This window comes from Salvelinus alpinus, chromosome 16 (genome assembly GCF_045679555.1).
Source record: "Salvelinus alpinus chromosome 16, SLU_Salpinus.1, whole genome shotgun sequence".
Lineage (NCBI taxonomy): Eukaryota > Metazoa > Chordata > Actinopteri > Salmoniformes > Salmonidae > Salvelinus > Salvelinus alpinus.
This window is the reverse complement of record NC_092101.1, coordinates 15,200,172-15,214,601: the sequence shown is the minus strand read 5'-3', so window position 1 is coordinate 15,214,601 and position 14,430 is coordinate 15,200,172.

Here is a 14,430-nt window from a genome sequence, read left to right as displayed (position 1 = left end):
GACCATTAAATGTAAATGAATAGATTAGCACTGAAACAACACTGTCAGAAGACTCCTCTTCTATAGGTGGGGCCTGTGTGGGCCTATTGGCTTTTTACTTTGAACCATAGTCTTTGGGCTGGTGAAAAGCAGTTGGAAGGTAAAAGTAAACCGATACCTAAACATTTGTAAGTATTTTCCAGGTCTTTATGTGTGTGTACATACAGTATGTGTTTATGGATGTTAAAGACCCAACTCAAATGTGCATCCCAAAACCCCTTCTCTCTGCATATTTCGTGTCAGGATATTTATGTTCAGCATAATGGACTTTTCGCACAGTTGATATTGAAAACCAGATTTGATGTCTGGTAACTAGCCTGAATTTTTTTTTTTTACAAATAATATAACCGATTGACGAAAAGACTAAGGAATCATTGTATTTAAAGGGAAAGTTCACCCAAATTACAAAATGACACATTGGTTTCCTTATCCTGTAAGAAGTCTATGGACACGGTACATTATTTGTACAAAAGTATGTGGACAACCCTTCAAATTAGTGGATTCGTCTATTTCAGCCAAACAACTTGCTGACAGGTGTATAAAATCGAGCACACAGCCATACAATCTCCATAGAAAAACATTTGCAGTAGAATGGCCTTAGTGAAGAGCTCAGTGACTTTCAATGTGGCACCGTTATAGGATGCCACCTTTCCAACAAGTCAGTTCGTCAAATTTCTGCCCTACTAGAGTTCCCCCGGTCAACTATAAGTGCTGTTATTGTGAAGTGGAACAGCTCAGCCGCGAAGTGGTAGGCCACACAAGCTCACAAAACTGGACCGCCGAGTGCTGAAGTGCGTAATAATTGTCTGCAGCACTCACTAGTGAGTTCCAAACTGCCTGTGGAAGCAACGTCAGCACAAGAACTGTTGGTCAAGAGCTTCATGAAATGGGTTTCCATGGCCGAGCAGTTGCACACAAGCCTAAGATCACCATGCGCAATGTCAAGCGTGGTGTAAAGCTTGCCGCCATTGGACTCTGCAGCAGAGGAAACGCATTCTCTGGAGTGATGAATCAAGCTTCAACATCTAACAATCTGATGCACAAATCTGGATTTGGCGGACGCCAAGAGAACGCTACCTGCCCCAATGCATAGTGCCAACTGTAAAGTTTGGTGGAAGAGGAATAATGGTCTGGGGCTGTTATTCACGGTTTGGGCTAGGCCCCTTAGTTCCAGTGAAGGGAAATCTTAACGCTACAACATACAATGACATTCTAGACCGTTCTGTATTTCCAGGTTTGTGGTAACAGTTTGGGGAAGGCCCAATCTGTTTGAGCATGACAATGCCCCCGTGTACAAAGTGAGTTCGGTGCAGAAATGGTTTGTCGAGATCGGTGTGGAAGACTGGCCTGCACAGAGCCCAGACCTCAACCCCATTGAACACCTTTGGGATGAAATGGAACGCCAACTGCGATCCAGGCCTAATCGCCCAACATCTGCGCCCGACCTCACTAATGATCTTGTGGCTGAATGGAAGCAAGTCACGCAGCAAAGCCTTCCCATAACAGCACGGGCCATTAGAGCAGCAAAGTGCGGACAAATCCCATATTAATGCCCATGATTTTGTAATGAGATGTTCGACGAGCAGGTGTCCACATACCTTTGGTCATATAGTGTATGACAGCAATCCATGCTTTGGTTTAGTGTCCCTGGCAGTGGCTGGCACTGTTTCCAAATGCTAATGTAACTAATTTCTCTCTCATCATGTTCAAATCATCTATAAATTACTTTTCAATTGAGCTTCACAATTAATTTTAGATACTTTTGAATAATTTGGACATTATTTGACAAAATTCTATATCGATCCCACAATTTGCATGGGATTTGTGCCAGGGAAACAGTACCAGTGAAATTAAACAAAAGCATGGATTAATGTCATACCTTGTCTATAGACTTCTGACAGGGTAAGGAAACCAATATGTAATTTTGTATTTTGGGTGAACTACCCCTTAATGAATAAATCAGACCAGCCATCAGCACACAGGATAGAAAGGATTGCATTATGTCCCTTACTCTTTTGGCTCCTGCTATGTACATACATAATTCATGTTCCGTGGTTGCCATGGAGCTGTAAGGCAGCCTAAACAAAGAGCTCTGTACATTTTGCACATATTTGAGATGTTTTTAAGTGTTTCTTGTTTTCTAATCAGCTTTTTTTTTTGTGCATCACCATCATCAAACCATCAAATTACTCAGTTTAGGAGCCTGAGATCACTGATCTACTGAGGAAATCGTGCTCTATGACAATGTTGTCCTGTCCTTTGTTTTATGTGCTATACAGTGCATTCGGGAAGTATTCTAACCCCTTGACTTTTTCCAAAATTTGTTACGTTACAGCCTTATTCTAAAATGGATTAAATCGTTTTTTCCTCTCAACAATTCTGAATAATTTGTATCCAATTATGTACCGTGTTGTGATGTCAGCAAATTGCAAATCTCTTTTCATTGGACATCATAGCTTTTGAAAACTATCAGAAATAAACAGCGCAACTCGGAAGCGTCAATTATCACTTCGCAACGGCTATGGAGGAGAATGTGGCACTCTTGGAAAGTTCAGACAGAAGCTGCATTGGCCCAATGTCACGATCGTCAACGGGACTGAGAGAGGACCAAGGCGCAGCGCGTGGAAAGTACATCTTCTTTTATTTTAAAGAAGGAAAAAACAAAACAACAAACGACCGTGAAGCTATACAAAAATCAGTGCTGACACAAAACACTTCGACATAGACAATTCCCCACAAACAGCTAAAGCCTATGGTTGCCTTAAATATGGCTCCCAATCAGAGACAACAATAACCAGCTGTCTCTAATTGAGACCCAATTCAGGCAACCATAGACTTTCCTAGATACCTACACTCAACCATAGACACAGCTAGACTTCTATACTAAACATAAACCCAACTACTCTAATAAACCCCCTAAACCTTACAACCACCCTAGACACTACAAAAAACACATACATTCCCCATGTCACACCCTGACCTAACTAAAATAATTAAGAAAACAAAGAATACTAAGGCCAGGGCGTGACATAACCCCCCCCTTAAGGTGCGAACTCCGGGCGCACCAGCACATAGTCTAGGGGAGGGTCTGGGTGGGCGTCCGTCCACGGCGGCGGCTCCGGCACTGGTCGTGGTCCCCACCCCACCATAGTCACTACCCGCTTACGTAGCCTCCTCCAAATGGCCACCCTCCACATTAACCCCACTGGATTAAGGGGCAGCACCGGACTAAGGGGCAGCACCGGACTAAGGGGCAGCACCGGACTAAGGGGCAGCACCGGACTAAGGGGCAGCACCGGACTAAGGGGCAGCACCGGACTAAGGGGCAGCACCGGACTAAGGGGCAGCACCAGGATAAGGGGCAGCACCAGGATAAGGGGCAGCACCAGGATAAGGGGCAGCACCAGGATAAGGGGCAGCACCAGGATAAGGGGCAGCACCAGGATAAGGGGCAGCACCAGGATAAGGGGCAGCACCAGGATAAGGGGCAGCACCAGGATAAGGGGCAGCTCCGGACTGAGGGACGGCAGCTCCGGACTGAGGGACGGATCCTGGCTGGATGACTGCTCTGGCGGATCTTGGCTGGACGGCTCTGGCGGATCCTGGCTGGACGGCTCATGGCTGGCTGACGGATCTGGCTGCTCATGGCTGGCTGACGGATCTGGCTGCTCATGGCTGGCTGACGGATCTGGCTGCTCATGGCTGGCTGACGGATCTGGCTGCTCATGGCTGGCTGACGGCTCTGGACGCTCATGGCTGGCTGATGGCTCTGGACGCTCATGGCTGGCTGACGGCTCTGGCAGATCCTGTCTGGTTGGCGGCTCTGGCAGATCCTGTCTGGTTGGCGGCTCTGGCAGATCCTGTCTGGTTGGCGGCTCTGGCAGATCCTGTCTGGTTGGCGGCTCTGGCAGATCCTGTCTGGTTGGCGGCTCTGGCAGATCCTGTCTGGTTGGCGGCTCTGGCAGATCCTGTCTGGTTGGCGGCTCTGGCAGATCCTGTCTGGTTGGCGGCTCTAATGGCTCGGGACAGACGGATGGCTCAGACGGCGCTGGGGAGACGGATGGCTCAGATGGCGCTGGGGAGACGGATGGCTCAGATGGCACTGGGGAGACGGATGGCTCAGATGGCGCTGGGGAGACGGATGGCTCAGATGGCGCTGGGGAGACGGATGGCTCAGATGGCGCTGGGGAGACGGATGGCTCAGATGGCGCTGGGGAGACGGATGGCTCAGATGGCGCTGGGGAGACGGATGGCTCTGGCCGGAATAGGCGCACTGTAGGCCTGGTGCGTGGTGCCGGAACTGGAGGCACCGGGCTAAGGACACGCACCTTCAGGCTAGTGCGGGGAGAAGGAACAGGGCATACTGGACCCTGGGGACTCACATTAGGCCTAGTGCGTGGTGCCGGAACTGGTGGTACCGGGCTGGGGACACGCACCATAGGACGAGTGCGTGGAGGAGGAACAGGGCTCTGGAAGCCTGTTACGTGGTGTAGGCACTGGTGGACCTGGACTGGGGCGGGGAGGTGGTGCCGGAAATACCGGACCGTGCAGGCGTACTGGTTCCCTTGAACACCGAGCCTGCCCAACCTTACCTGGTTGAATGCTCCCCGTCGCCCTACCCGTGCGGGGAGGTGGAATAACCCGCACCGGGCTATGTAGGCGAACCGGGGACAGCATGCGTAAGGCTGGTGCCATGTTTGCCGGCCCGAGGAGACGCACTGGAGACCAGACGCGTTGAGCCGGCTTCATGACACCTGGCTCAATGCCCAATCTAGCCCTACCAGTGCGGGGAGGTAGAATAACCCGCACCGGGCTATGAACACGTACAGGAGACACCGTGCGCTCTACTGCGTAACACGGTGTTCGCCCGTACTCCCGCTCTCCACGGTTAGCCTGGGAAGTGGGCGCAGGTCTCCTACCTGCCCTCGGCCCACTACCTCTAAGCCCCCCCCCAAGAAATTTTTTGGGCTGACTCACAGGCTTCCTACCGCGTCGTCGTGCTGCCTCCATTCGCCGGTATCCCTCCTCACACTGCGCCAGAGAATCCCAGGCTGGCTCCGGCACTCGCCCTGGGTCGATCGCCCACCTGTCGATCTCCTCCCACGTAGTGTAGTCCATATTATGCTCCCATTTCCATTCCTCCTTGCGCTGCTCCTGTTGCCGCTTTTCACGCTGCTTGATCCCGCATTGGTGGGGAATTCTGTCACGATCGTCAACGGGACTGAGAGAGGACCAAGGCGCAGCGCGTGGAAAGTACATCTTCTTTTATTTTAAAGAAGGAAAAAACAAAACAACAAACAGAACAGACGACCGTGAAGCTATACAAAAATCAGTGCTGACACAAAACACTTCGACATAGACAATTCCCCACAAACAGCTAAAGCCTATGGTTGCCTTAAATATGGCTCCCAATCAGAGACAACAATAACCAGCTGTCTCTAATTGAGACCCAATTCAGGCAACCATAGACTTTCCTAGATACCTACACTCAACCATAGACACAGCTAGACTTCTATACTAAACATAAACCCAACTACTCTAATAAACCCCCTAAACCTTACAACCACCCTAGACACTACAAAAAACACATACATTCCCCATGTCACACCCTGACCTAACTAAAATAATTAAGAAAACAAAGAATACTAAGGCCAGGGCGTGACACCCAAATCTCTCCATACAGTGCATTCGGAAAGTATTCAGAACCATTGACTTTTCCACATTTTGTTACGTTACAGCCTTATTCTAAAATGGATTCAATCGTTTTTTTCACTCATCAATCCACACACTAACCCATAATGACAAAGCAAAAACTGTTTTTTTGACATTTTTGAAAATGTATTAAAACTAAAAACGCAAATATCACATTTACTATTCAGACCCTTTACTCAGTACTTTGTTGAAGCACCTTTGGCAGCGATTACAATCTTGAGTCTTCTTGGGTATGACGCTACAAGCTTGGCACACCTGTATTTTGGGAGTTTCTCCCATTCTTCTCTGCAGATCCTCTCAAGCTTTGTCAGGTTGGATGGAGAGTGTCGCTGCACAGCTATTTTCAGGTCTCTCCAGAGATGTTCGATCAGGTTCAAGTCCGGGCTCTGGCTGGGCCACTCAAGGACATTCAGAGACTTGTCCCGAAGCCACAGCTGCGTTGTCTTGGCTGTGTGCTTAGGGTTGTTGTCCTGTTGGAAGGTGAACCTTCGCCCCAGTCTGAGGTCCTGAGCGCTCTGGAGCAGGTTTTCATCAAAGATCTCTCTATACTTTGCTCCGTTCATCTTTCGCTTGATCCTTACTAGTCTCCCAATCCCTGCCTCAAAAGATATCCCCACAGCATGATGCTGCCACCACCATGCTTCACCTTAGGGATGGTGCCAGGTTTCCTCCAGACGTGAAGATTGGCATTCAGGCCAAAGAGTTCAATCTTAATTTCATCAGAGCAGAGAATCTTGTTTCTCATGGTCTGAGAGTCCTTTAGGTGCGGACTGTCATGTGCCTTTTACTGAGGAGTGACTTCCGTCTGGCCACTCTACCATAAAGGCCTGATTGATCGAGTGCTGCAGAGATGGTTGCTCTTCTGGAAGGTTCTCCCATCTCCTCAGAGGAACTCTGGAGCTCTGTCAGAGTGAACATCGGGTTCTTGGTCACCTCCCTGACCAAGGCTCTTCCCCCCCGATTGCTCAGTTTTGCCGGGTGGCCATCTCTAGGAAGAGTCTAGGTGGTTCCAAATTTCTTCCATTTAAGAATGATGGAGGTCACTGTGTTCTTGGTGACCTTCAATGCTGCAGACATTTTTTGGTACCCTTCCCCAGATATGTGCCTCGACACAATCCTGTCTCGGAGCTCTACAGACAATTCCTTCGACCTCATGGCTTAGTTTTTACTCTGACATGCACTGTCAACTGTGGGACCTTATATAGACAGGTGTGTACCTTTCCAAATCATGTCCAATCAATTGAATTTACCACAGGTTGACTCCAATCAAGTTGTAGAAAATCTAAAGGATGATAAATGGAAACAGGATCCACCTGAGCTCAATTTCGAGTCTCATAGCAAAGGGTCTGAATATTTCTGTAAATAAGGTATTTCATTTTTTTCATTTTTAATACATTGCAAAAAAATCGAAAAACCCTGATTTGTCAAACTGTTTTGTGTCGTCCTCGATGATTTTAAATGCATTATCCACGTGTGGTTGTATTGTATTGTTTTTAAATGATCAAGTCTGTCTGTCTGTCTGTCTGTCTGTCTGTCTGTCTGTCTGTCTGTCTGTCTGTCTGTCTGTCTGTCTGTCTGTCTGTCTGTCTGTCTGTCTGTCTGTCTGTCTGTCTGTCTGTCTGTCTGTCTGTCTGTCTGTCTGACACAGATACACACACAGACACACACACACACACACAGACACACACACACACACACACACAGACACACACACACATCAACTGCAGTCCAGAGATATTCCAAGCCCGAGTCGTTTGATTTGACTCGAGTCTGCCACTGGCCTGAGCTCTGGAGAGGTGGAGCTAGCGTGTGTGAATGTGTGTGGGTGCGCGTGCATGCGCATTTGTATTTATGTCTGGAATGGGAAGGGAGGAAAGGAGGAGGCTGAGGGGGGTCAAAATAGTGATGAGGCCATTCAATCCCTCACCCTGCTTCTTGCATTTAGCTCCCCCCTCTGTCCATCCTGCGCTCCCATCCCTCTAAACAGTCTAAAGCTGGGCGCTCTGATAGGAGCAAGCTCGAGCCAAGCAGGAGAGTACTACTACATTACACTGTACATCAACAAAAGAGGATACTTTGAACTTTTCCAGAAGGAACATTGCTTCAGTGTCTGCCTGTTTCTCTCTCTCTGTGAATGACAGGTAGCAGCTGCCACACTTACAATCAGCGGGGCTCCCACTTAGTCGGGACACTCAGTATCTCTGACACTCAGTATCTCTGAAGTTTCCATCACTGGAGCACCGAGATTCACAACGTCTCTCGTGTAACTAAGAACAACGCTGGAGTTATTCTCTCTCTCTGTCTGTGAGTGAGGACGGAGCTGGAATTAACTCTCAGGGACCCAAAGGAGGATACACCTTTCATGACGGACATTGATATAATATTTGTTTCAACCTTTCTTGATGTTTCATATGAATGGAAAACTTTGGAGGGTTACTGGGAAACCTATACTAACATTAAGAGGTCTGTAAGAGCGTATCATTAATCAATTATGATCCCCTTTTCCCTCACTTTTCCGCAGTGTTGAAGAAATCTGTGGGGTGAACAGCTCAGTCATGCTCTCCTGGAACATCTCGTAATGTTCAGAGATTGTTGTGCTATAATCTAAACATAGGGAAATGGACAGACTGAACTCATCTGGATCTTGGAGTTTAAAAAGTACTCTCATGAGATTTGACCATATTTCAGTCCTGCATAAATAACATGATGTTTACTTAACAACGCACTGCAGGAGATTTCTAGAGAATTTATGTTGTTTTCCACATTTGCTTTTCTTTGAAACACAGTGTTGGTGTATGGGAGCTGTGGACTGATTATTTATTACCATAAGAGGTGTTGGATTTCTAGGGCTGGTTCTCTCTCGGAGAGTCTGTCAGGTCTCCTTCAGCATACCTGACAGTCTGGCTGTGTGTGAAGGGGGAAGAGTCATCTGGAGGAAACAACTCTACACTACAGGCATTGTGTTTAATACCTCTACAAGACTGTATCTGACCTAACACCTTGGCTTTACTAAGGCACTCTGAGCACCTGGAGGTAAAACTATGGGGATTCTGGGCTTCTTCCTCCACCAGCGGAGCCTCTGGATGTGTGACGACGGTCTTCAGCAGATGCACAGACGCAGCAGCAGCCTGGTAGTCCTGAGGGCCAGCCCCGCTACTCTCTGACTCTGACCACCGAGTTGGACTGATTGACCACTGGGCTGAAAGGAGAGCTGCTACGACTCTCTCCTCTACTCTGCCTCGCCTGAGCGGAGGTCAAGCGAAGAGTTAGACACGCAGACGAGTCTGGATAAGCCGGGCGAACGGTAAGGACACGCGGTATCCTCTTTTGTCTGATTAAGCTTGGGGCTTAGGGAGGACGGTAATCACTGTTAAGTGCTTAATTTAAACATGAGTGGACCAACATAACTACGTAAGGTGCTAAGTGGCCATGTCCAAATCACTGTCCCAGAAGCTATTTTTAGTGCTACAGTTTCAAAATTGGTTTGGTAGTGTCATGCTTAGCAGACCTGTACATGTCTGACCAACATCATAGTATCATAAAGTAAATCCCCAAACAACTCTGCTGGCTGTATTTTCTGTACCAGAAAACAATTGGAAAGGGCAACCCTTATAAAAACTTAATTCAACCTCTTAAAAGATACTTTAAGTCAACATTGTGAAAGTCAATGTGCAAGGAACTGAAATCTCACTTGTGTTAGTGGCTAGCTGCTTAGGGAGAGATTCTGAGGTGACAGTCTGTGAGGACAACATGGTCAGATCAACAACGATTGACATACGATTGACACATGAGCATAAAGCTGAATGTATTACAATCACAGGAGGTTCGTGGCACCTTAATTGGGGAGGACGGGCTCGTGTTAATGGCTGGAGTGGAATGAGTGGAATGGTATCAAATACATCAAATATGTGGTTGATGCCATTCCATTTACTCTGTTCCGGCCATTATTATTAAGCAGCCTCCACTGATTACACATTATGACTGGCATGCGAAGTAACGGGGGAGGCATGTGAAGGACTTTTGTTTTTTAGTTAATGTCTGGTTTAGAAGCACTTGAATCTGGTCATATTGGAGTAACCCAATAATAAGTCAATGGGAAATGAGTGCCCCCCCCCCTGTCTTAAACACATGTTGCAACACTATGTTGAGGGAAGAGGAAGAGGGGAACCTACATTGTGTAGGAAGTGCACTAACATAGCTGAAATCCACCCATGCGAAACCGACAGAGAATAGTCAAGCCCATGCTTACCAGATTACATAAAAGACATTGCCGACATTACATCCTACGTATGTTTGTTGCCAGTCAACATCACATCAACTTTGGTAGTATCTTTGGTCATTCATGTTTAGGACCAGTTGTGCTTATAGATGTATTATTTGTTTGTAGAGACGGAGCAGATATGAGCCTGTTCACTTGTCTCTCAAATGTATCTTCCAGCTGTGATATAATTTGCAGAGAAAATAAACGTTTTTCCATCTTTTCCACTTCTGTGGCGAAGGCAGAAGCTCCTGCAATAGGTGATCACTCTTTTTGAGATATGACTCTATTCCTAACCATACTTCCAAATACTATGGTATTGTATCATATGTTATACAATGCAATATCATATCATTTACAAGTCTTGAGCAAAACTAACTAAACAACATACATGGTTTGGAAGTTTAGCTTACTAATGTATCAGGCACATAGGCTATAGTATAGGCCTAAATGGGCACCTTACATTAAACAGACAAATGCACCAGCCATAAGTGGAGTAAATTTTAGTAGCCTCGATCTACTGCTAAGATAAACACATCTAAAAACTATTGACGTTGATTCAAGGTCACGGCTTGAGGCTGAGTCTATTTTAGTAATAGTCTCCAATTCATAGGCCTTTCTCTTCCATTTGAGATGAAAATAGCGTACTGTCTCTTGTGCCTTTCAAGAGGGTATGACTTATGGTGCCATTCATGTAGGGCACTAAGGGGAATAAAATACCTATAGTGTTTACTGTACAGCTTTTACAGTATGGAAGCGTTGCCTTAATAACAATTATAATAATACATATAATTTATAACGCGCTTTTCATTGAAAACCAATTTCAAAGTGCTAAAGTAAGTGCAATCAAATAAATAAAAACAAAAGACGTAGACAAGAGAATGGCCATAACTAGACAGGGCCACTCACACAAAGAACACAGGTGAGTCTACAAGGGACAAGGACAACAAGGAATACAGGTGAGTCTACAAGGGACAAGGACAACAAGGAACACAGCTATAACTACCAGAAGGCCTTCCTAAAGTTGATGTTTTTTAGGCCATTTTTAAAAAGATCCAAGAATCTGTGGTGCATTCAGGTGGTCCGGGAGTGCATTCCAGAGGCGGGGTGGTGGTCAAGCAGAAAGCCTGATCCCCCATTGAGCAGAGCTTGGTCCTGGGGACGTTGAGGAGAAGGCTATCGCTCGACTAGAAGTTGTGGGTGGGGTTATGGGATAGCAGCAGGTCTTTGAGGTAAGGATGGATGCACTGGAATGTCAGCAAGAGGGTTTTGAATTTGATTCTGAGTGAGACGCGGAGCCAGAGCAGAGATTCCAGAATGGTGGTTATGTGTTCAGGCTTACTCACGCTCATCGGGATCCTGGCAGCATTGTTTTTAATGTACTGGAGCGTCTAGAGCTACCTGCCAGGGATCCTGAATAGAGTGCTTTGCAATAGTCCAGCCTTGAGGAGCCAAATGCATGGTTGAGCTTATCTACATCAGACTGAGTAAGAGTGGGACGGAGTTTGGCAATGTTTTTGATGTGACAGAATTATGCTTTGCACAGCTGTTTGAAGTGATCATCGAAGGTCACAGAGGAGTTAACACTCAGATTGGAGATTGAAGATGAGAGAGGGATGTTCTGGCCTGCAATGGTGAGGTGGGTTATGGGCGAGTGCTGGACCTGAAGAGGGGTGCCAACTAGAGGTGTTCACGGATCCACCTGTACCCTATAATTGGCCAGAACTTCCGGGTCCAGGTTGGGCTTCTTTAGAAGGGGGCTGATGACAGCTGTCTTGAGTGCAGGTGGAGATGGTATTTCCTCAACACCAGGGAGGTATTAATGAAATACCTCCCTGAGTGACTTCTAGGAAGCAGGAGAGAAGCTGAGGTTGCGTTGGTAGAGGGTCGAGTGTGGGAGGAGACAGAGTAGTAGAGCTGGAGATGAGAACTTGAACTAACCAAGCGATTCAGACCCCTGGCCCTTATGGTAGATTGAACAGTTTATTGATCGGTTTTTCTAGACAGATTGAACATTGAGATAACAACATGTCCTTGAATCCCCCCTTCACTTTCAACCTGCATGCCATCATGAATGGCCACCTTCTCTGAAATGTAATATGTGGCTAAAGACATTTCAGATGGCGATATTACTTGGTGTATTGCATTGGTGCAGATTAGGGTGTGCATTAGTATATCAATACAGTACAGATTGTTCAGTTTGGATTGTTTAAATATTGCTGCAGTAGTAAGATAAAATATGATTAGAGAGCTCAGTAGACTGTTGCTGTTGCTTTAGCTGAGTGGGAGATATATTTACAGTATTAGAAAATACAATAGTTTAAATAAATATTGCCAGTGTATATTCTACACACTTTACACATCTATCACTAAAAGGAAAATAAAGAATATTAATATAGTCTAACAATACTTGAGATGGCAATGGTTTTTGACTTAGTTTTTGATTAGTTTTGAATAGACTTGAGCAAATTGGCCATGGTTCGTGTGTTTACAACTTGCCTGCTAGTGCTTTGCTGAAAGGGAAAACAAAATGACAAGGTGTTAAAACACAATAAACTACATCATAATACAACAATACTGTGAGAATGGCAATTCCCCCAGCATATCTGCTAGTCAGAGAAACAAAACTATTACTGAGTGCTTAAGGAAAATGTCTGAATGTGTTACGACAGCGCAGCCACACCTACAACGTGAATGGCAATGAGAGAGAAAAAAATAAAGTAATATAGAGTTGGCATCAGTCCTGAGGCCATGTATTGTGTAAAGGGGAAAATTAATGATATTTACTGCCTATATCCAATGATCTTTCACCTCCACTTGGGAGACTGCATCTGAAAATGATTACTTTGTTAGAAGCCAAACTTTTCGTCATTTTTATTTGTGTTGTGATATGGTAGGTATTAGTCCCGCTTCAACTCTCCAAGAGATTCAGAACCCTGGGCCAGCATGTAGGGTAGCCCAGAGGAGTGAGTGTTTGAGTGAGTCAGGAGTACACCCTCTGGAACCCATGATGGGGCGTAGGCCACATCTCATTTAACTGGGATCTATTGGTCTCAGGGAAGAAGTCACCTCTGCTCATCAACAAAACACTTCAGCCTAGTTAAATAAAGGTTACATTTAAAAATGTTTTAAAAAATGTATGTCTTTGAATCTCAGGTCACATAAAACATCTGGTGGTCATGATGAACAACAATATCAGTCTCCAGCTCCAGCGTCAATGAAAATGTTACATTGCCTAATTGTAAAATCAGGAATGGAACTAAACTGATAGTGTTATTGAAACAACCATTCCAACCACAGTATGGCACAGTAACAGAGGTTCCTCCATGAAGATGTTATCTAATAAATGTAAACCAGTGGCGGTTGGTGCCGTTCAAGATTAGGGAGGCCGATTTATTTTATTTATTAGCATTGCCTTATTTCTATTACAGCATATTGGATGACTGTCATTCAGATTACATTCACTCAGCTCAATGTAACATTGATAGGTTTAGGCTACTACATGATGCCACAATTTGCCCTAAACCCATCATGAGGTTGCTACAACCTAGCATAAAGAAAATTATAACGTAGGTGCACTAGTCTAGAAACAAAATGGAGTACTACCTTTCACACTCTTGCCTGCATCTAGCTGATCTGGGGTGTACTCATTAATCAAAAATGTCGGACAAATTCAGGTAGGTCCTCCCCGTTTTGTTCCGCTTGCTTCCGTTTAAGAAACATTTTGCAACAGAGTCGGCGGAATGAATACACCCCTGATCCCTTCACACACAGTTCACTTTCATAGCAGCCACTTACAGCATCATCACTTTGCTTGTTGTATAATTCCTTCTCACATCTATGCACTCTCCTCCTCTCACCGTTTCCCTTCGCTTGTGGACTTCAGTGCACAACACAACAGCTGTCTGTCACCAGGCGCAAAAACCTCTCCAAGCCAAACCTTCATACCATAACCGCAAACCGCTACACAGTCTACATCGTTGTCAGCATATTAACTTTATAGTCAACAAACTAGAACTAACGCGTTAGTAAACCCAAAATCCAATCCATGTGTCCAATCATGCAGAACAGTGTAAAGTAAGCAGTTTAGCAGTTACACCAGCGGGCCCGGGTTCCAATAAATTAATACAACCGAAAGCTTATCTTGACTTGGAAGAGTTTTGGATAGCCTTAGCCAGCTAGCTAAAATAAATAACATTCCTCTCTGAGTCAGCTTGTTGAGTAGGCTAAATCAGCTGCATTAGCTAAGTAAGTGAAAGATAAACTGAGAAGAAATAAAATACAACAAAATATAGCTAGCTCTCTCTCTCTCTTCTCTTCAATTTTAAAACTGTTCAACCATTGTCTCTCTCTCATTGAGTCAACTACTCACCACATTTTATACACTGCAGTGCTAGCTTGCTGTTGCATATGCTTTCAGT